The 21,832-nt window shown below is 38.1% G+C and overlaps 1 long non-coding RNA gene and 1 pseudogene across 1 annotated transcript in view; one reads left to right on the plus strand and one right to left on the minus strand.

The window, feature by feature from the left end:
* Window positions 1–180: 180 nt before the first annotated feature.
* Window positions 181–21,832, minus strand: part of LOC138922098 (uncharacterized) — a 41,492-nt gene continuing 19,840 nt past the window's right edge. Inside the window, exon 3 of the long non-coding RNA XR_011435180.1 lies at window positions 181–636. This is a non-coding gene — a long non-coding RNA (uncharacterized lncRNA). The remainder of the gene's footprint in view (window positions 637–21,832) is intronic.
* LOC138922067 (ligand-dependent nuclear receptor corepressor-like protein pseudogene) lies at window positions 5,512–10,579 on the plus strand (annotated as a pseudogene).

A 21,832-nucleotide genomic window follows, 5' to 3' on the forward strand; every position in this document is an offset into this window, starting at 1 on the left:
CTATTGCTTGCCATTTTTATTTGTCAATACAAACAAGTTGAACTCAGATTTGGGATGCAGATATAAACCTGAGAATTTATAAACCATTTAAGATCACCTGTGTTGGGGAAGTGGGAGAATTCCTCCCCCACCCCTTTTTCTTAAGGTTCTTATGGCTGGTCAAATAATTTAAAAGGCAGGTTAGCAGGAGAAAAATCAAACAAAGTTTAATAGCATGTATACATGGGAGAAACTCAGGAGAAACAGTAACTCAGTCATCTGGCTGAGGCTGCCTGTTTAAATTTCTTCAGCTACAGACAAGGAGGATGTTGGGGGTAGTGATTTGGAGCTTCAAAGGGGAGGAAGGCAACTCCTGGAAATGGAAAAGCAAATGTTTGGTAAATAGAACTTTGATAAGAATGGGCTTAGCAAGGATCCTCCCAGTCTACCAGATACCCAGAGTTATCTAAGGTGATGGCTTGTCCTGGGGACTGGCCTTTATTTTAAATTTCTTTTAGTCAGTTGGGGAGAAGGTGGAATGTTCTTCCTGAGTCTTCTGAGCCTTTATTTTCTTCAGCTTGAAATAATCCACATACCAGAGTGGTGCATCTTGCGGTGGGCGGGGCGGGGGTGTGGGCATGCCCTGAACCCCATCACCTGCATAGGAAAAATAGATTTCAACATTTAGGGGTTAGATAGTATAAGAGGAGCCACTAAAAGTGAGAGAAGCATGGGCTATCCAGAAACCCAACAAGAAAAGTATTTCAAGGAGCAAGTGCTCAACTGCTTTGAATGCTGCTAAGAACTCATTTAAGAGAACAGAGAGTTTATATTTTTTTCAGCTTTATTGAGGTATAATTAACATTAAAAAATTGTACATAGTTAATGTATACATTGTGATGAAGTTGGACAATATGCTTACACCCATGATACCATCACCACAATCCTGGTAATAAATATATCCATCACCTCCAAAAGATTTCTTACGTCCCTTTGCTTTTGTGTGTGTGTGTGGGAAGAACATTTAACCTAAGACTTATCCTCTTAAGTTTATAATGTTGTAGATCTCTAGAACTTATGTATCCTGCATAACTAAAACTTGATGCTGAACAACAACTCTCCATTTTCCCCACTCCCGTCCCCTGGCAACCACCAATCTATTTTCTGCTTGTCTAAGTTTGACTATTTTAGATACCTCCTATAGGAGAAATCATGCTATATTTGTCATTCTGTGACTGACTTGTTTCAGTTAGCATAATATCTTTTTTTTTATTGAGTTAATGATAGGTTACAATCTTGTGTGATTTCAGTTGTACATTAATGTTTGTCATTCGTGTTGTAGGTGCACCATTTCACCCTTTGTGCCCGCCCCCCACCCCCCCCTTTCCCCTGGTAGCCACTAATCTGTTCTCTTTGTCCACATTTTTAAATTCCTCCTATGAGTGGAGTCATACAGAGATTATCCTTCTCTAACTGGCTTATTTCACTTAACGTAATTCCCTCAAGGTCCGTCCATGTTGTTGCAAATGGGATGATTTTGTTCTGTTTTGCAGCTGAGTAGTATTCCATTGTATATATATACCACAACTTCTTTATCCATTCATCTGTTGATGGGCACTTAGGTTGCTTCCATGTCTTGGCTATTGTAAATAATGCTGCAGTGAACATTGGGGTACATAGGACTTTTGGGATTGCTGACTTCAAGCTCTTTGGATAGATACCCAGTAGTGGAATGGCTGGATCGTATGGTAGTTCTATTTTTAGTTTTTTGAGGAATCTCCATACTGTTTTCCATAGCGGCTGCAGTAGTTTGCATTCCCACCAGCAGTGTATGAGGGTTCCATTCTCTCCACAACCTCTCCAACATTTGTTACTATTAGCTTTAGATATTTTTGTCATTCTAATGGGTGTAAGGTGATATCTCAGTGTAGTTTTCATTTGCATTTTCCTGATGATCAGCGATGATGAGCGTCTTTTCATGTGCCTATTAGCCATCTGTATATCTTCTTTGGAGAAATGTCTGTTCATGTCTCCAGCCCATTTTTTGATCGGGTGGTTTGATTTTTTTGTTGTTGAGTTGTGAGAGTTCCTTATATATTATGGATATCAAGCCTTTGTCAGATATATGACTTGCAAATATTTTTTCCCAGTTAGTGGGTTGTTTTTTTTGTTTCAATCCTGTTTTCATGTGCCTTGAAGAAGCTCTTTAGTCTGATGAAGTCCCATTTGTTTACTCTTTCTGTTGTTTCCCTTCTCTGAGAAGACATGGTGTCCGAAAAGATCCTTTTAATACTGATGTCAGAGAGTGTACTTGCCTACGTTTTCTTCTAGAAGCCTTATGGTTTCAGGTCTCACCTTTAGGTCTTTGATCCATTTTGAGTTTATTTTAGTGAATGGTGAAAAAGAATGGTCAGTTTTCATTCTTTTACATGTGGCTTTCCAGTTTTCCCAGCACCATTTTTGGAAAAGACTTTCTTTTCTCCATTGTATGCACTCAGCTCCTTTGTCGAAGGTAAGCTGTCCATAGATGTGTGGTTTTATTTCTGGGCTTTCAATTCTATTCCATTGATCTGTTCACCTGTTTTTGTACCAGTACCATGCTGTTTTGATTACTGTAGCTTTGTAGTAAGTTTTGAAGTCAGGGATTGTGATGCCTCCCGTTTTGTTCTTTTTTCTCAGGATTGCTTTAGCAATTCGGGGTCTTTTGTGGCCCCATATAAATTTTAGGATTCTTTGTTCTAATTCTGTAAAGAATGTCATTGGGATTCTGATGAGATAGCGTTGAATCTGTAGATTGCTTGAGGTAGAACGGACATTTTAACTATGTTTATTCTTCCAATCCATGTACATGGAATGTCTTTCCATCTCCTTATGTCGTCATCCAATTCTCTCAGAAAGGCCTTGCAATTTTCATTATATAGGTCCTTCACTTCCTTGGTTAAATTTACCCCGAGGTATTTTATTCTTTTTGTTGCGATTGTGAATGGTATTCAGTTAGCATAATATCTTCCGGGTCCATCTATGCTTTTACAAATGGTAGTATTTCCTTAATTTTTAAGTTTGAATAATGTTTAATTGTGTGTCTATCTCGCATTTTCCTCATTTTCTTTATCCACTTGACTATTGATGGACATTTGAGTTGTTTCTATATCTTGACTATTGTGAATAATGCTGCAATAAATGTGGGAGTGTAGATATCTCTTCACAATCCTAATTTCAAGTCTTTGCATATATACCCAGGAGTAGAATTGCAGGATCATGTGGTAGTCTATTTTAATGTGGTTTATTTTGGTGAGGAAGATTGACCCTGAGCTAACACACCTGTTGCCAATCTTCCTCTTTTTGCTTGAGGAAGATTGTCGCTGAGCTAACATCTGTGCTAATCTTCCTCTACTGTATGTGGGATGCTTTCACAGTGTGGCTTGACGAATGGTGCTAGGTCCATGCTCAGGATCTGAACCTCCGAACCCCAGGTCGCCAAAGTGGAGCACACGAACTTAACCACTATGCCGTCGGGTTGGCCCCAGTCTTCCTCTATTTTTTGTACGTGGGATGCCACCACAGAGTGGCTTGATGAATGGTGTGTCGGCCCACACCTGGGATCTGAACCCATGAAACCCCAGCCGCCAAAGTGGAGCGAATGAACTTCGCCACTATACCACCAGGCCAGCCTCTATTTTTAATTTTTCTTTTTTTTGAGGAAGACTGGCCCTAAGCTAACATCTGCTGCCAATCTTCCCCTTTGTGCTTGAGGAAGAGTGGCCTTGAACTAACGTCTGTGCCAGTCTCCCTCTATTTTATATGTGGGTTGCTACCACAGCATGGCTTGACAAGCGGTGTATGTCTGCACCCGGGATCTGAACCTGCAAACCTGGGCTGCAGAAGCGGAGAGAGCTGAACTTAACCACTACACCACTGGGCCAGCCCCTACTTTTAATTTTTTGAGGAACCTCCATACTGTTTTCCATAGTGGCTGCACCATTTTACATTCCCATCGACAGTGTGCAAGGGTTCCAATTTCTCCACATCCTTGCCAACACTTGCCATTTTTTGTTTTTTGGTAATAGTCATCCTGACATTTGTGAGGTGATATCTCAATTGTGATTTTGATTTGCATTTCTTATCAGATTTGGCAATATGGAGGTTATTCATAGGAAAACGTATGAATCAAAGAGGAGGAAAAGAGAGTCCACGTAGAACTCTTTCAAGAAGTTTTGCTATGAAAGCTAGCAGAGAAATAGGCTCAGCTAGAGGGATTACGGGGTAAAGAAAAGTGGTGTTTTGTCTTTGTTTTTTTAAGATGAGCGATATTACAACATTTTTTATGATGAAGAGACCATCCAGCCTGAGGAGAGATTGATGATGCAGTAAAGAGAGGGGATAAGGAAAACAACTAAACCCCTAAGTGGGTAGCAGACATAGGAGTCCAGATCACAGCTGGAAAGACTGAAGATTAACAGAAGAAAAGCCACTTCCTTCTCTTTAATATGATGCAGAAGATAAATGCAGTTGTAGGAAGGATTGTACATTTAGTGGTGGGATGTGGGAGAAGTTCCCTATCTCGTGACTTTTTTCTGAAGTGTAAAGGAAAATCATTGGCCAAGAGAGAACATACAAAATAGTCATCGCGGAGAGCGAAAAAGTAAGTTTTCTAAAACCCTGGAAAAGGATGACCAGCTTAAGGTTTGTGATCAGGAATTTAAAGAAAGCTTGTCAACCCGAAAGCCAGTTCTTTGTGGCCAGGAAAGAGGGCAATAATGAAAAGTGTTCTAGAGAGAGCAAATACAGTGATTCTTGTAGCTTCTTATTTACCCTAAATGATCACTTAAAGTGTATAAGTACATTATAATCTATAACAATGTTAGAGAAAATATATAGCTAACAGAAGTTGGCAAGTAGAAGGAGCAAAGAAGTGTGAGAGGTTAGGTGTGTGAGTATCTTCATCTCGCACAGAGTGAGGAGCTAATGTATAATTTTGAAAGTTGAAAATCCAAAAAAACAGATGTTTGAAGTACTTACCTTACTTAAATTATACGGTTTATCATAAAATAACTAAAATACTAAGAGGAAATAGTTTAAATTATCTAAATCCTCACCTGTCATAAGTGAATCCACAATGTCAAAAATTGATAAAACAATTAGTGATTGAGATCCTTTAATTTATAAATATGGAGGCAGTCACCGGAAGAAATAAAAAACAAAGTGAAAAGTAATTGCCTGTGGAGAACTTTTGTCCCTCATTATTATTTTGTATGACTTGATTTTTTTCATAACAAATGTATGCGTTAGTATACTTTAATAAAATTAAAACAGAAACTATTTAGCTGCGAATGAAGGCCTTGAAGTCAGGGCCAAGCTTTGATACAACTGGGTAGGTTTTGTCGAGGTGACATTTATTTCCAGCCCCTTCCCGTGCCCTCTGATTGGCTCTCTCGGAATTGGTTTTCTCCCAGTATCAAAGGGATTCACTGCCCTCCTGCCCCTGGCTTCCTGCCGCCTTCACTGAGGAAAAGCACATCTCTGGTTGTTTTCTGCTCCTCAACTTTGATCACTACAAAATGAGTCTATTCTTGGTCTCATTCTTAAAATGATTTGTTTTTGGCGCTCCGGGGCTCGCGCCCCTGCCTCGTGCCTGCGCCGCTCGTATGTAAATGAGGGCGCGTGACGCGGGACGCGGATGGACAAGGGAAGAGAGAGAGTGGCCGCTGCCCTCGCCGCCCGGTGCCGGAGCCCTCGGTGCGCGGCGGAGAGGAGAGGATGCCGGCGGGAACTCGACTCTTGGCGCCACCGTCTCATGCACTGTGTAGGTTTTGAGAGTATTTTAGAAGGGCTTTATGGACCACGGCTACGAAGAGCCCTGAGTTTATTTGAAGGATTGTCTACCATCTCTTGATTCTTCACAGTCAACACCAACAGAGGAACTGTCATCTCAGGGCCAGTCCAACACTGAAAGACTGAATGCCAAGCAGAAAATTAGCTAAATGCACTCTTTCGAAAGAAAGACCTTCCTCAGAACTGTGATCCTAACATTCCCCTAGTTGCTCAGGAATTAATGAAAAAGATGATACGTCAGTTTGCAATTGAGTATATTTCAAAAAGTGGTAAAATTCAAGAGAATAGAAATGGTTCAATTGGACCAAGTCTAATATGTAAAAGTATTCAAATGAATCAAGCAGAAAACTCCCTTCAGGAAGAACAGGAAGGCCCCTTAGACCTCACTGTGAATCGAATGCAAGAACAAAATACTCAGCAAGGGGATGGAGTGTTAGATCTCTCTACAAAGAAAACCAGCATAAAATCTGAAGAGTCGTCCGTATGCGATCCTTCTTCTGAAAATTCAATGGCTGGGAGACTACAGAGAAACAGAGAGGACTATGTGGAGAGAAGTGCTGAGTTTGCAGATGGTTTGCTCTCAAAAGCTTTGAAAGACATTCAGTCTGGAGCACTGGACAGAAATAAAGCAGGCATACCTCAAAAAACTTTACTTCTCCACTTAGAAGCCTTACCAGCAGGGAAGCCTGCATCTTTTAAAAACAAAGCTCGAGATTTCAGTGATAGTTACTCATATAAAGACAGTAAAGAAACTTGTGCAGTGCTGCATAAAGTAGCCCTGTGGGCAAGAGCTCAAGCAGAGCGCACAGAAAAAAGTAAACTCAATCTAATTTAAAGAAAAAAATGAAAGCCTACAATATGAAACTTCACGTCCTACTGTACAGTTAAAAATTCCTCAACTACGAGTAAGTTCTGTTTCAAAACCACAACCTGATGGTCCTGGTCTGCTGGATGTTATGTATCAAGTTTCCAAAACCTCTCCAGTCCTAGAAGGATCAGCTCTCCAAAAACTGAAAAATATACTCCCTAAACAGAAGAAAATAGAATGTTCTGGGCCCGTAACTCACTCAAGTGTTGACTCTTACTTTCTACCCGGGGACCTCTCTCCTTTGTGTCTTAATTCTAAAAATGGAACAGTTGATGGAACCTCTGAAAATACTGAAGATGGATTGGATCGAAAAGATAATAAGCAGCCCAGGAAAAAACGTGGCCGTTATCGGCAGTATGATCATGAAATAATGGAAGAGGCTATTGCAATGGTAATGAGTGGCAAAATGAGTGCTTCCAAAGCACAAGGAATTTATGGGGTACCTCACGGCACTTTAGAATACAAGGTAAAAGAAAGATCTGGAACACTGAAGACTCCTCCTCCGAAGAAACTCCGAGTACCAGACACTGGGTTATATAATATGACAGATTCAGGGACTGGCAGCTGCAAAAACAGCAGCAAGCCTGTGTAGATTACTTGTTAGGAAAATGTTTGTACGTGTGTTTGTGTGTGTGTGTGTATGTGCACAGGTGTGTGTTTGTGTGTCTATATACACACACGTGGGAATTACAGATGCTCACTCTGACAGGAGACATGAAATTTTGCAGTTGAAAAACCACTTACATGCCTTTTGAAAAAAAGTTTTATTCAGGGTTTTCACTGTGGACAGAATTATATAGTTGCTTACTTAATTCTGATAGTTTGTATTTAATCCTTGTATAAATAGGTGAAAAAGATTGAGGTTTTCTTTAGTAGTCAATAGCATAAAGCGTTGTGGGAAAACAAGTAATTGTCAAGTGAAACATTTTTATAGGTGAAAGACCACCCCAGCCATTCAGTTAAACCATCTTATAATGGAAATATGATATTAATAGTTTTTAAACATTTTTACCTAACATACTTAGAGTTACTGTAAGTACGTCAACCAACCAATCAGAGTTTAAATACGCAGCTATCTCCATACTAAGAAAAATTAATATATACAGTATTAGGACACTACAGTGCATTCTATGAAATATGAAATGCACTCAAGTGCATCCACCAGGAATAGACAAGAAAACCTTAAATGATATGTATAATGAAATTTAATATTTATCATTTAACAGTTGTTGTAGCAGGAAGTTGGGGTTTATAAGGTATACACTTTTTGAAAAAAACTGACACATTGTTAACCCCAGGAGCTATAAAATCCTTTAATATAAGATGGAATACTAAGAACAAAAAGTAATTTAAATTTAATTATTAAAATAATTTAATTTTGTTTTTCATTTGAAAAATAAGCTAATGTGTAAGATTAGAAAAGAAAGTTGGAATGCAACTTAGAGCATGTTTATAATGGGCACAGAAAAAGCTTGAGAATGATCATTTTGGTTTAAATGTGCTGGTTGGTTGATGTTACGACTACTTTAAATTTTAAGGATTGTGATAGACTCCTACTATTGAAAAACCTCAGTGTAACTTTAATATATTTGCTGCTGTGACATTTCAAAACATTTTCAGTTTATCAAAAATGAATTACAGATTTCATTTTGGTGGGCGATACATTATCATTTTGCTAATAACCAAATTTGCAGTTTGTTCAGGGTCTTAAATGGATTTACAGATATTTCACACTGAAGCTGTTTTGAACTTTCAGTAATGTAAACTCTACTAATTGGGCAGTTAGAAGCTGGGCAGTGCATTTTAACTTTTACTAGCCTCATAAAAGAGACCAGTAATTTTTATATAGCAGTTTTAAAATGTGGTTCAGAGTATCCATGTTGGATTTATGGAGTATGCCGTTTTAGTGGTAAAATGTTATAAAGCATGTGCCTCCATATAAAGATTGGGGATTTGCTTCATATGTTCACAGTTCTCCGAGTGCCCCTTTGCTCTGTTAAAAGTCAGGTTCTGATCATTTTTCTAAGCCAGTTTTCCTAAGTCCAAAAGGAATACTTAAAGCTGAATTTAAAAAATAAGTGCACCTTGTCAAATACTTGTGTTTTTACACTTGTGTTTGTGTGTATCTAATAATCACATATACATGTAATACTAAAGAGATTTTCAGCTATTACATTGAAAAACTGCTTACATATGTATAAGGAAACTGAAGAGAGGGAAATACACAACCAAGTAGATATTTGGTCTCTTCGATCTATACTGAACCCTCTTCAGCAATTAATGTTACCTGCATGCTAGGGTATGAATCCTCTCGCTCTTTTTTATTCCCCCAAGAAAGTATACATAATAGATTGCAAAACAGCAGATGTCAGGGTCATCTTTCTTTTTAAAGAATTAAGCCATATTTTGTGAGGGCCAGAACTTGGATGATTTAATGTATTTCCCCTCCCCGCCCCCCGCGCCCCCAGTGAAAAGCAAAGTTAATGTTTCAACACAATTTTATTGACCTCTTTATACAGAATTTTACTTGCAAAAATTTGGGGGCTTGAAGGCATTACATAATATTTATATTGTATTGAGCTTTTTTATTCCTCACACTATATTTACATTAATAAATTGATTGAGAAGTTTATAGTAAAGGGATACTTACAGAACACTTTTATATCATTTAAAAGATGACCTGACCAAAAACTTGACAGGATTCATAAAATCAGGGATCATTTTGCTATTGACTTCACAGTGCTCAGTAGTTTTATAGGTAATATTATAGTTAATTTGCCGCGTTTTAGTACTTGTATTATTTATTTTTGGTCAGAAATAGTAAATTAAATATTTTTTGATAGTTTGTAGGTAATGATCAACTCCTAACTTTTAAGATTTTTTTATTTTTTCCTTTTTCTCCCCAAAGCCCCCCGGTACATAGTTGTATATTCTTCGTTGTGTGTTCTTCTAGTTGTGGCATGTGGGACGCTGCCTCAGCGTGGTCTGATGAGCAGTGCCATGTCCGCGCCCAGGATTCGAACTAACGAAACACTGGGTCGCCTGCAGCGGAGCGCGCGAACTTAACCACTCGGCCACGGGGCCAGCCCCCAACTCCTAACTTTTAAAAGAAACAAAATGTTTCTAGTTACTGAGTTCACTTTTGATCATACAAACTTGGAAAGGCAGGGAAATTTATGGCTTCCCCTTCCCCCCAGTGATTCCATTAAGATATTCTCTATGTTAAACTTTCAAAGTACTTTATAAATTTAGTTACCAGTTATTACTTATTAATTGACAATTTTCTGAAAAATCCAGTTTCAGCAGACTTTTAATGAAGGTGAAAGCAACCATTATGTGCTTTCTACTTATTTGAATGTTCCTCAAGTATTTTATATTTTAAAAAAAAAAGAAGGAAAAGAAAAAACGGTGCCTCTGTTTTTAGAAAACTACTGCTCAGTAAAGTTGTTTAAACCATTTCTGGTAGCTAATGATAATTTTATATTAAATTGTATACTAACTTTAGTGAGACTGATTTTTTTAGTTGTTTACAGTACAAATACTTGTATTTGTTTTTTAATTGCAGTATTTCCATTGTCACAGTAATTTAGTAAAACTCTGGCTGCCTTGATTTTGACAGATTTTGTTAATATAAACTGATTGTTAGGCAATTAGTTATATTTATGCATAAATCAATTGCTCTATGATTCATGAATTATTTATTACAATATTTTCTAATGAATTCATGTATCTGTCTTGTGTTGTACTGTAATTCTGTTCCTACTTTGTGTTGTTATATATCTAAATCTGATTGTATGAATTTTAATTGTTCAGTTAACGTGTTTCTAGGTTGTAATTTGTAGTAAAGCTCTTCAGTGCTTTTGCACTTAAATTTAAAAAATAAATAAAAAATAAAAATGATTTGGTTTTGGCTCATGGTAAAAATCAGTAATAATCTAATAACTGAAATTCCCTTCCTCCTCCTGTTCCCATCCCTGCCAAATATTATTTAATGTGTGATCTCATTTAGGGAGATTAGATGGGAGAGTTTTATATGCATGTTTTTGTTTTTTAATCTCAGAAACAGAGGGTTAAATTGATCAGATGCTTCACTGCACGGTGTATTAGTATTATGGTTCATACCAAGTACCTCATGTGATAAATTTATCCCCTTTTATTTTCATCCCCCTCTCTCATTCTCTACCCACCTTGAGAATTTTAACTCTAAATAATGAGCTCAAAAGAATTCATCTCTGTTGGCAGACTGTTAAGGCACTGGGATAGGTAGGGGAAAATTATTTGGGAGTGTGTGAGAAAGAGGCCTTCCCAAGGAACTTCAAATTACACCATCTTTACAGGGCTTGTTTTATTCTTTTTACGTAATGATTCAGTAGTCACTATCAACTGGGACTGGAATTAGGATGGACTTTAAATCTCTTGTTGAGATGTTTTCTTATGGCAAGGTCTCATTAACATCATTTAAACAGAGTATAGCACAACACCCCAAGCAGGTGGGTGCTTAGTAAGTATTATCATGCAATGATAATGATGATGTAAAACTATAGGCTTCAGGTAAGGGTTGATGACTTATTCACCACACACCTTAAACTACATTCTTAAAACACAGATGAAACTCATTAAATTATTTTGACAGTTTTATATGCTTCATCAACATGTTGGATATGGGATAAACAAACGGCCTACAATTAACTACAAACAATTATTTCCACTATTATTAACGGATGTTCACCAATAGCGTTATATAACCTACACAACAAAGAGCATCTACTTGCAAGAAATGCAGCACATTGTTTTCTATTTCCTGTATCTCATTTATTCAATACACATTTTTTCCATGAGAAACATTATTGGTGTTAACACTCATCCAAAAGTTCATTACTTAATGCAAACGATTTTCTAGGTAGAGAAAAAAATTGTATGTATTTCTGTAGATGAGGGCACATTTTGCAACATATTTTGTAATTTTCCTCTCAGAAGTATGAAAATTCTAAAGAAAAGATTATGAAATATATTGAAGTGAAACCTCTTAAAGGCAGGAACTAGCTTATTTTTTTTCAGTATTTTCTTTTGTACTTCTAAATAGAGTCTGGACTTTATCTTCACATTGTTTTATAGAACTCATATATCTGTATTTTTCTTGAATTTGCATTATTAGGTCCACAAGAGACGTACTTTTTTTTTTAAACTTATAAAATACTCAATTTGGGAAAGTCTGTCCTACTAGATTTCAAACAACGTGGGAGCGAGATCTTGTTTGACTTCATCCACGTATATTTTTCAGTAACAGGTTTCAGTGTCTTGCTCATAAATATTGCTTAAATAAAGCATGAATGCAAATTTTTCTTTCTGTAGTATTTTATACTTGTTTTAAAATAAGTTGAAAAGGGTTTAATTAAACATAGAAGTAGCTCCCCTCCAAAAATTTCTCTCCTTCACTATTTGTGATCACTAAGAGGAACCAGAAAGAAAACTCCCCAGCGAGACAAGTGAAATATAAAAAGAATAAGAGAAAGAAAAAGAAAGGAACCTTGTTTTCTATACCACATTCACTTAAGACAAAAATAGGGAAGCTATTTTTTAGCTTGAAAATAATGTTATGTGTTCTATGCTGCAGATATTCAATTTTATGTCCTAGGAAACACTACTGTTCTACTAGGAGGCAGTGTAAGTGTGAGTCCTGGCTCTGCCGCTTGTTGTGAGACCTTGGTCAAGCTACCCGACCTTGCCAACCCTTACCGTCCCGGTCCGTAAAAGGTAGTAACATCTACCTCCACAAGCTATTGATCGAATAAGGCTGACAACACAGCGATGACACGTGCCAAGCGCTCCTATGGCACCTGTCATCACGAGCAGCTCAGTGAAGTTCGTATCTCAGCGACTCGGTGGGTCAATGCAGTACACGTAGAAGCACACTGATGGGAATGCGTAGGTTGAATTTCATTACACAGGTTAGTATTAGCCAGGCATTTTACTAGCTGGACTCTGAGTATTGTTTAATCTCACTGTGTTTGATTAGCCAAATTCAAAATTAGTAATTCTGCGCTCAGGTTATCTCATTCTCCACGGCGCGGTCAGAGAAGACGCTGCCTCTTGAGGACCGCAGACCGCAGCGTTTGCAGTGCGCGTTTGCTGTGGCGGAAGAGAACACCGGACGTTCAAGCCCGGGCTCAAGCCACGATCTCTCAAACCATGAAGACATCCGCAGCGAATTTACAAAAAAAAAAAAAGGCAGAGCAACACCGACATGTCAGTCTTCTAAAGCTTCCGAAGCCGCTGCCGGATTCCAGGGCGCTGGCGCGCTCGCGGCACTGCGACAGGGGCGGGGCCGCAGCCGTAAAGCAGCGCCCCAGACCACGTGGGCTCCGACGCGGCCCGGTGCCCTTGGAGGCTCTTCCTGGGGGGTCATGGCAGGTTCGGTGCAGGGCAGTGGGTCCAGGGCTCTGGACCTGCTCCGGACCCTGCCCCGGGTTAGCCTGGCCAACTTAAAGCCGAATCCGGGCTCCAGGAAACTGGTAAGTGGCTGGTGGCGTTGCGGGCAAGCGCTGGCGCACGGGGCGATGGAAGCGGCCCTGCACTGCCCGCGCTTTCCGGGGACTGCTTACTCCAGAGGGTATTGGGATGGAGGTAGGGTTTCTGAGTCCCTGTTCTCCTTAACTGCAGAGGAAAATCTTCTCGCGTGGTGTCAACTCGTAATACGGTTTATGCTTAAAAGCATAATTATGCTAGGGCGTAGGAGCGAAGTCGCACTGCAAAATGATTGTCCCGTTCAAAATTGGAATTAAAATGAAGGACTTTTCCAGTATAGCTTCATGGGAAAGAGTTGAATTGATTTATTCCGTTAGATGTCTCTTCAAATCACTAAATACAGCCAGAAAAGCTGTTAGGTGACGTACTGTAATTTTGAAAATCAGTTCGTTGCCTTCGTGAAGTGACAGGAAGTAAATTAAGAAAAATGTTTTCTTTATAAATTAATCTTTAAATAAAATAATGTATGGGTAGCAATGACATATTTACAATTCCAAAATAGAATTTCTTAACTATCATGTAAGCTTTGTTTGTTGTGGATGTTTAACTCTAGGTTTTTTTCCGTTCGAGCCTGTTGTAGAACCCTTATCCCCATCCCATCCTTGGAAGTTTGCCTTTGAAACACAGCTTGCACTTTGGTTGCAAGAATTAGGTACATCTTCAGAGGCAAAGATGCTGATTTAGAGTGTTTGGACGCTAGAGCAGCTAGGACAGTGCTTGGCACAAGGTAGTGTTAGCTAGTACTGGTTGGTTGGATGAATAAATGGTGTAACAAAAAATATACAACGAAAAGATGAGATACAGTTTATAAAAAGGCATCTGTAGATCATAAAACTTTGTTCTTTCCTTTAGGAAAGACGACCGAGGGGGCGGAGAAGAGGTAGAAGATGTGGCAGAGGCGACAGATAAAGGAGAACGACAGAGAGGAACCCGGCCCCGACTGGGCTTTGAGGGAGGCCAGACTCCATTTTACATACAAATCCCAAAATACGGGTTTAATGAAGGACATAGGTAGGTTGTTCTGCTTTTTAAAGTAGAAAGCCCTGTTTTTCGCTGAGAATCACCTAAAAAATAGCTTGGTAGAAATTGATAGTCACTTTGAAGCAAACTTTTGCCCCTGTTCCTCTGAAGCATCTTTAGTCGTGCAATTAGTTTGGAATAGCAGGGAAAAAAGCCCAGACATTGAGCCTGCAAAATGGAGATAATGATGCCTGCTCTCCTGGTTGTTTAGAGGCTTAGCAATAATATATATAAAAACCTGGCTCATTGTGATTACCCAATAAAATGACAACTACCATGGTTACTTTGAGTTCCATTAATGCATAATTCAGATAGTGGGTTAAATTTTCCCCAAATTTGTTTGTTGATTTGTGTGAATGAGTGAAGTAAAATGCTTAAGAGGCAAAGTATTTTTAGCAAAATAAAGGAAATACTGGTTTTGTTTCGTTACCAAAAATCAAGCAGTATAACGTTTCCGTTGTAGTCAGGAGGGTCTTATTTTGTTACCATCTAAATTGTTGGAGGAAAATAGAGAACAAAACTTTTAAGTTGATTTGGAGAACTTAGAGGAAGAGAGTTGAGTTTTCCAACTGTTACTTTCTTGTTTTGTAGCTTCGGACGCCGGTATCAGCCTTTGAGTCTCAACAGGCTGCAGTGTCTTAGTGATTTGGGTCGAGTTGATCCTACTCAGCCTATTGACTTAACCCAGCTTGTCAATGGGAGAGGTGTGACCATCCAGCCATATAAAAGGGATTATGGTGTCCAGCTGGTAGAGGAGGTAAGTCTGGATTAGTATTTTTGGAGTTAGATAGGAGGCTATTTCTGATTTTCATATAATCTATACTCTGCCTCCTTTGTTTTTATCCCTTTTGAATTGTTATAACCATTACATAGTGGTGATTGTGTTTATACTCAGTTGTGGTTTTAGAAAGCCAGCATGATCACGTCGAGGGGCCTCTGTTCCCATGGTCCGGGAATGCTCTTCTCCCGTGTGTCCGTTCAGCTTGTTCCCTCCCTCCCTTTGGTTCTCTGTTCAGATCTGATAATATCAGAAAGGTCTTTTTTGATTTTCTTTTATAAAGGAACACTCAGCCCCCACCCGCTTCCCCCCCAGTCGTACTCTGTCTGCATTACTCTGCCCGAAGTATTTTTTCTTTGAATATATGAACACCTGACATTTATTACTAAGTAATGCATTTATTTTTCATTGTCTTCCTCAGTGTGATGTAAGTTCTTTGAGAGCAGGTACTGTGATTCATTCCTATGTTTGCAATATTGGAAATATTGGCTCATGATAATAACTCAGTATTTATGGAAGAAAGGGATCAAATCCAATTCTAATCGCAGTAAAGGACTTTTCTATTTATAGACATTGGCCAGGCATTTCATAAGCAAATAAACGTGTTGTTAATTAACTGCTCCTCCTCCTTGTTGTCAGTAATGTAACTGTGTAACTTAGTGTCCACTAGAGGGAGGCATATGTTTATGGAAAAACCTTTTAGATTCCTTTGAAAAAGTAAACCTTACGGATAAAGGATTTTCAAATAAGATGATTTGAAGATAGATTACCAAATATGCGATTAAGTCTCAGTATCCTACTCTGGGTGTATAAGGGAATGCACATGTAAATTGACATGGAAAAATCCGTGACCTCTTCAGCTGTTAAACTGCGCATCCCAGCAACTCACAGGTATGTGTCTATTAAACTAACAAAAATAATCCTGAAAACGACACCAGGGCAGTGGTTGTGTAAGTACAGTTCCACATCGTTTACAGCTCTGTAAATTGATTTCAGATTTGTAGTAAATAGTGGATAATAAGACTTTCTGATCCTTCAGCATAAAATTACCAATTTGGAAAGACATGTTTTCAAGGAAAAACAAAATAAACCTAACTGATAGAAAGACATTCCTAAAAATGCTTTTATAATACTTAAAATACTGCAACTAACCCCAATGTCCAAGGATGGGGAGTGGTCAAGCAATCTATGGAATAGTAATTAAAAATCACAAATTATAGGGGCTGGCCCTGTGGCCTAGTGGTTAAGTTTGGCGCCCTCCCCTTCTGTGGCCTGGGTTCAGTTCCTGGGTACAGACCCACACCACTCGTCGACGGCCATGCTCTGGCAGCAACCCGCAGACAAAATAGAGAAAGACGGGCAACAGATGTTAGCTCAGGGTGAATCTTCCTCAGCAGAAAAAAAAAAAAAATCACAAATAATATGGCAAGACCTTACTTTATTGAGTCAAACGTACCATAATTATTAAAATGCAGGTCGGTATCATAGATGGAAAAAGTGTATCTTAGAATTGATGGAATATTTTTTAAATATATTAAAGGTTCATAATTAATAAAAGGAACTTGATTGGGAGCCAGCTTGTTTCAACCACACCAAAATAGGAAAAAATTCTTATCACTACAAAAAGAATGGTAATGATGCCATCTTTTTATTTTTGTCAGAATCTGTTTTGAAATTAAAATATAGCACATCCTAACTAAAGTGATCAAAAGTAGAACTTAAAAAAGTTCAGGACTACATTTTTCAGTGTTGACCATGGTAGGGAAAGGTAAACTTATTTTCTGTCAGTTTAGAGGCTGTAGTAAAGTCAATAATGAATGCAAAGTGAATTTCTGTTGTCCTTTGCTCCCTTTTTTCTTAGAGGGGGTGACCCCTCCAAAGCTCAGATATTTTATTCTTTCGCTGATTCTAGCCCACTCGTCCCCCTCTTTAACCTTCTCTTGGCCTCTTGCTTGTTAAGGGATAGGAAGATAAGTCATGATCTGTATCCTACAGCATAATGTTGTGGTTAAGAACACATACTGTGGCTGGACTGTCTGGGTTAGAATCCTAGCTTTGTGATTTTGGGCAAGTTATTTAACCTATCTGTGCTTCAGTTTCCCCATCTGTGAAGTTGGTTTAGCAATAATTCTGTCATAGGGTTGTTATGAGGGTTAAACAGCCAACTATTACCGAAGTACTGGGAATGGGTGCTTATATTGGTGTCTACGAAATACATCAAGTGAAAATATAGTCATCTCTGCTCACAGGGAAGGAAAATTGGTAAAAGAAGGGGGCCTAGAAAATGTAAAAGAATTTGATGTTATTTGATAGGACCTGGAAGCAGAAGTCTTTGAAGTAGGAATTGCTGTTACATTGTGGGCATTTTGGAGGAGGAAACACAGTGTAAAAAGGAAGCTTGCCATAGTTAATTTACTTTTAGCCAAGCTAGCTACTCACAGACTATTTTGACGTGTTACAGGGTGCTGATACCTTTAAGGCGAAAGTTAATATTGAAGTACAGTTGGCTTCGGAACTAGCCATTGCTGCAATCGAAGAGAGTGGTGGTGTCGTTACTACAGCCTTCTGTGATCCCAGAAGTCTGGGTAAGCTTGCTCCGCAGTCATTTTCTTCTCTCCCTCTTTGTCTCATGCTGGCTGCATGTGAGGATTGTAAAAGTCCTCATGGCTGTTTGACTTGCCGTTTGGACACCTCTGTTTTCTGTTTCAGGATTTCTTATTAGTGCTGTGGCTGGTGGGGCTCTGTCCTCTGATAGACCTCAGCCAGTAGGTCATAAAAAGGTTTTGTTTTTGTTTTTGAACACAGGGCTTAAATACAATGTTACCTATGTCTAGAAACTCACTAATGGTTGGTAACCCAGGAGTAACTCTGACTTTCAAGATACAAACTTTTGAAAATTAAGCATTTCCATTTGTTTACTTAAAACAAGCTTATTTAATTAAAAGAGTTCTTGGAATTAAGTTCTCATCTTGGTCATATTTAAAAATTAATGATTATAAAATACCATTATTAAAAGAAAACCATCATGTAAATAAAATAGTCAACATTTGCCTTTCTCTTTTTTGAATTTAAAAATTGTTTTAGAAATTCTATGCAAACCTGTTCCATTCTTTCTGCGTGGACAACCCATTCCAAAACGAATGCTTGCACCTGAAGCACTGGTGCCGTATTATACTGATGCAAAGAATCGTGGTGACCTGGCGGATCCGGCCAAATTTCCTGAAGCAAGACTTGAACTCGCCCAGAAGTATGGTTATATTTTACCTGACGTTACTAAAGATGAACTCTTCAAAGTTACTACTCGAAAGGACCCAAGGCAGATTTTCTTTGGTCTTGCTCCTGGACGGGTGGTGAATATGGCAGATAAGAAAATCCTGAAACCTACAGAGGAGAATGTCCTCAAGTATTACAGCTCATGAATTCCCTTCCAAGAAAGCAGAGTTGGAAAAGAGGACTGGAAAAGGAGGCCATGCGATAAAACAAAGAATTGGTGCGGTCACTGTGTTTGAGTGATGTCTACGACCTGGCTCTCAATAATACTTTCATCTTGGTCATTGTATTATTTCTTATCATAGTCATTGTCAAGGAAAGTCTGCCTAGCAATGGCTTAAACAAATTAGTTTTTTTCTTATTTTTTATCACCTAAGAAGAATTGGTAGTGACGGTAATAGCCATAGCAGTTCAATAATCTTGCAGTTTCTGTATCTGCAATTCTCATGGCCTCTCCCCAAGACCCTAAGATGATCACCATGGCTCCAGTAAGAATAACCTTAAAGGGCAGGAAGAAGCGGGGAGAATGGTTCAAGCTATAGCTGCCCTGTTCATAAGGAAGCAAAAGTTTTCTCATGACCACCCCTTGCAGACTTTCATATACATCTTATTATCCATAGCTGTGTCATTTGATTCCCTCTAAGGGCAATGAGGCTGACGCACTGAGACTTAACTATGCCTGCCTCTACAGTTGGTAGATGGGAGAGGCAGAACATCCTTGGGGATGGAAATTGATTAGCCAACCACTAAGGACTGCCAACGTCATCAAAAAAGTTATTCATTCAGTATATATTTGTTGAATGTCAAGTATTCTAGGTTCTATTTAAATAACATAATATACATATATTTTATAGGGTACTTGATATTTACAAAATATATTTTTATAAATATAAAATAATTAAAAATACTTTAGAAAAGGTGCACTACTTCAAAAAAAGATCATAATAGAAGTTTTCAATGTACATTTTTTAAAATGTGCTTTCAAAAACCGTACCTAGGCATTCTGGAAAATGTAATGAAAACAGGTATTGCAGTTTGAATGGTACTACGCTAGAAAACAGAAGTAAATAGTTGTAGCAAAAACTTGTAGATATAAAGATGTTTCTGTGAGAACATAAAGGGCTGATGTACCCATAATGCACATGACAGAGGGTTTAACAATGTGCTGCCAGGCACCGTAGCTTTTATATACTCGTTGATCCGTTGCTGCTGCTATTAAGTTGGTTTTTCTTACTAACGCAATAGGATAGACTTAGGGTAGATGATAATAACACATTGTGTTCTGTGAGAAAATATTGGGCCGTGGAAAAGAGAAAATTAAAAGGGGCGATTTAATTTTGAAGTTACATATATGATCCTGAAAGAGATAGAGAAACAACAGGAATAGTATTATCTTATAATAGCACATCTATTTATTTGGTAAATTTAAGACAACTGTTTAATAGTATCTTTATTATGTTCAAGATTATCATTATTATGTTTAAGATATTATTATTATGTTTTTAAGACATAATTTTCACTCTGAGCTCATTAGTAACAGTATAACAAAAGTTGAGGCAAATTCATTTTTGTTTTCAATCTGAAAAAAGTCACTTTTGGAAGTTTCAAGAATGGAAAAAGTGCTATAAATGTGTTTCATTAAATTGTTCTTTTAAAAATGTATTTTGAAAGTCTACAACAATGTATGAACACACCATTTTACTATTAATTTCTTCTCCTGTACATATCCGTGAGACCAGAATAAAAATGGACTATTTTCCTGGCTAGATATGCATTTATTTCATAAAGGAGCTCCTAATTGCGAAAATACTTGGGTGAAACCATCATCTCCATTCTCTGGATCCATTCCCAACGTCAGATGGAGAGACGAATGTGACTGGATTTCACCTGTTCAGCTTGTAACCCCAACCTTTGTCTCCACTTGGAATAAAGTTGTGTACTTTCGCTATCAAAAGGAACTTCCCATTCACCATCTGGCCCTTCAGCAGTCCCCTAAGCACTAAAAATAGAAGTAAGACTAAACGGGTGAAATTAATTTTAATGATTTGTTTTACTTAAGCCAGTATTTCCAAGTATTGTCATTTCAATATGTACGTAGTGTACACTTAGTAATGAGATATTTGATCTTCTTTTTTTGTACTAAGTTTTCAAAATCTGGCTTTTACAGCATATCTCAATTCAGACTATCTGGATTTCAAGTGTTCAATAGCCACATGTGGCTAATGGCTACTGTGTTGGACAGTCCAACTCCAGAGTATCTGGGATTTAGCTGCTCTGTTTCCGGTTGACTAAAGCAGCACAGCTACCGTGACAATCAAGTTCGGTGGTGGGTTAAAATAGTTCTATATGAATTGATGTGCATAATGAAGATGCATGCCTAATTAAAATACAAAACCACCTCCCCTTGGAGAGAAATCAAGCAGGTACCATAAGCCAAAACATAGACCACACATCAGAAAATATTTAGATAATCATCACAAATCTGCTTTTAATTTTGAAATATTTGAAACATAACCAGCCAATATTAGAAGACTAACAGAAAATATTTGAAGTAATCCAATAGTACAAAATAGAGGCAATAAAAGTTATGAGTATTTAATAAATGTTGTGTTTAATAACATGGATAATATAGCCATGAAGTATCTTTAAGTAAAAAGAGTTAGAAGACACTGTGTCTGATATTACTTCATTTTGGTAAAATAAAAACATTTATCATTATTTGAACAAATACATAGTAAAAAACATTGAAAATGCTTATTTATGTTTTCTAAAGGCACCATTTTTTGTTCATAACAAAAAATAAAATAAGGCATGGCACTGTGCATGAGTAGCTAATCTGAAAAACCTTCCACTGTAAACGCCTGGATATGCAAGACAAATTATATCAAGCATTCTTGTACCTGCAAAATTGAGGTCATATAAAGGAAAGCACAATGCCTCGTTTTCCACAAAGGAGGAGGAGTTCAGAACAAGCTCAATGAGCATCCAGTGCTGAGGCTGGTGTACCGCTTCCCTAAGTTGATGGGTATGGGAGGATGGGTGGGGAGCTTCTCTAGAACCTAGAGGATTGGGTTTTACTATCCCTACTGGAAGAGGAACTCTGTACTGGGACCCTGAAGGATCCGTGTTTCACAATGAAACCCCTACAGTAAAACTAACCCTCAATGAAAAACTTGGCTGAAATAGAAACCCACAAACACAGGGAGTTGACAGACAAGTCTTTGTTTTTTTCTTGGACTCCAGCTGGGATTCCTCTAAGAATTTGTCACTAAATGTGTGCCATCCAGTTGGTGTGGCTTCAGTGTCCACCACAACTGTACCTAGGAAAAGTCTAGCCGAAAAATAAATATAAAAGTATATTCTAAATTAATTGCATTTCCGTAGCAAGAGAAACTCTACACCCAGGCTACACAACAGTTTCAAGATAAAGCATTATGAAGTTTTAGCTTCTAGTATAAATATAAATTTACAAATCCTATATTGGGGTTTCTATTGTTAGATAACAAATTCTTACAAAACTACTGGCTGAAAACCACCTTTCCATATACTTATGGGTTCTG

Source organism: Equus caballus, unplaced genomic scaffold (genome assembly GCF_041296265.1).
Source record: "Equus caballus isolate H_3958 breed thoroughbred unplaced genomic scaffold, TB-T2T haplotype2-0000448, whole genome shotgun sequence".
Classification (NCBI taxonomy): Eukaryota; Metazoa; Chordata; class Mammalia; order Perissodactyla; family Equidae; genus Equus; species Equus caballus.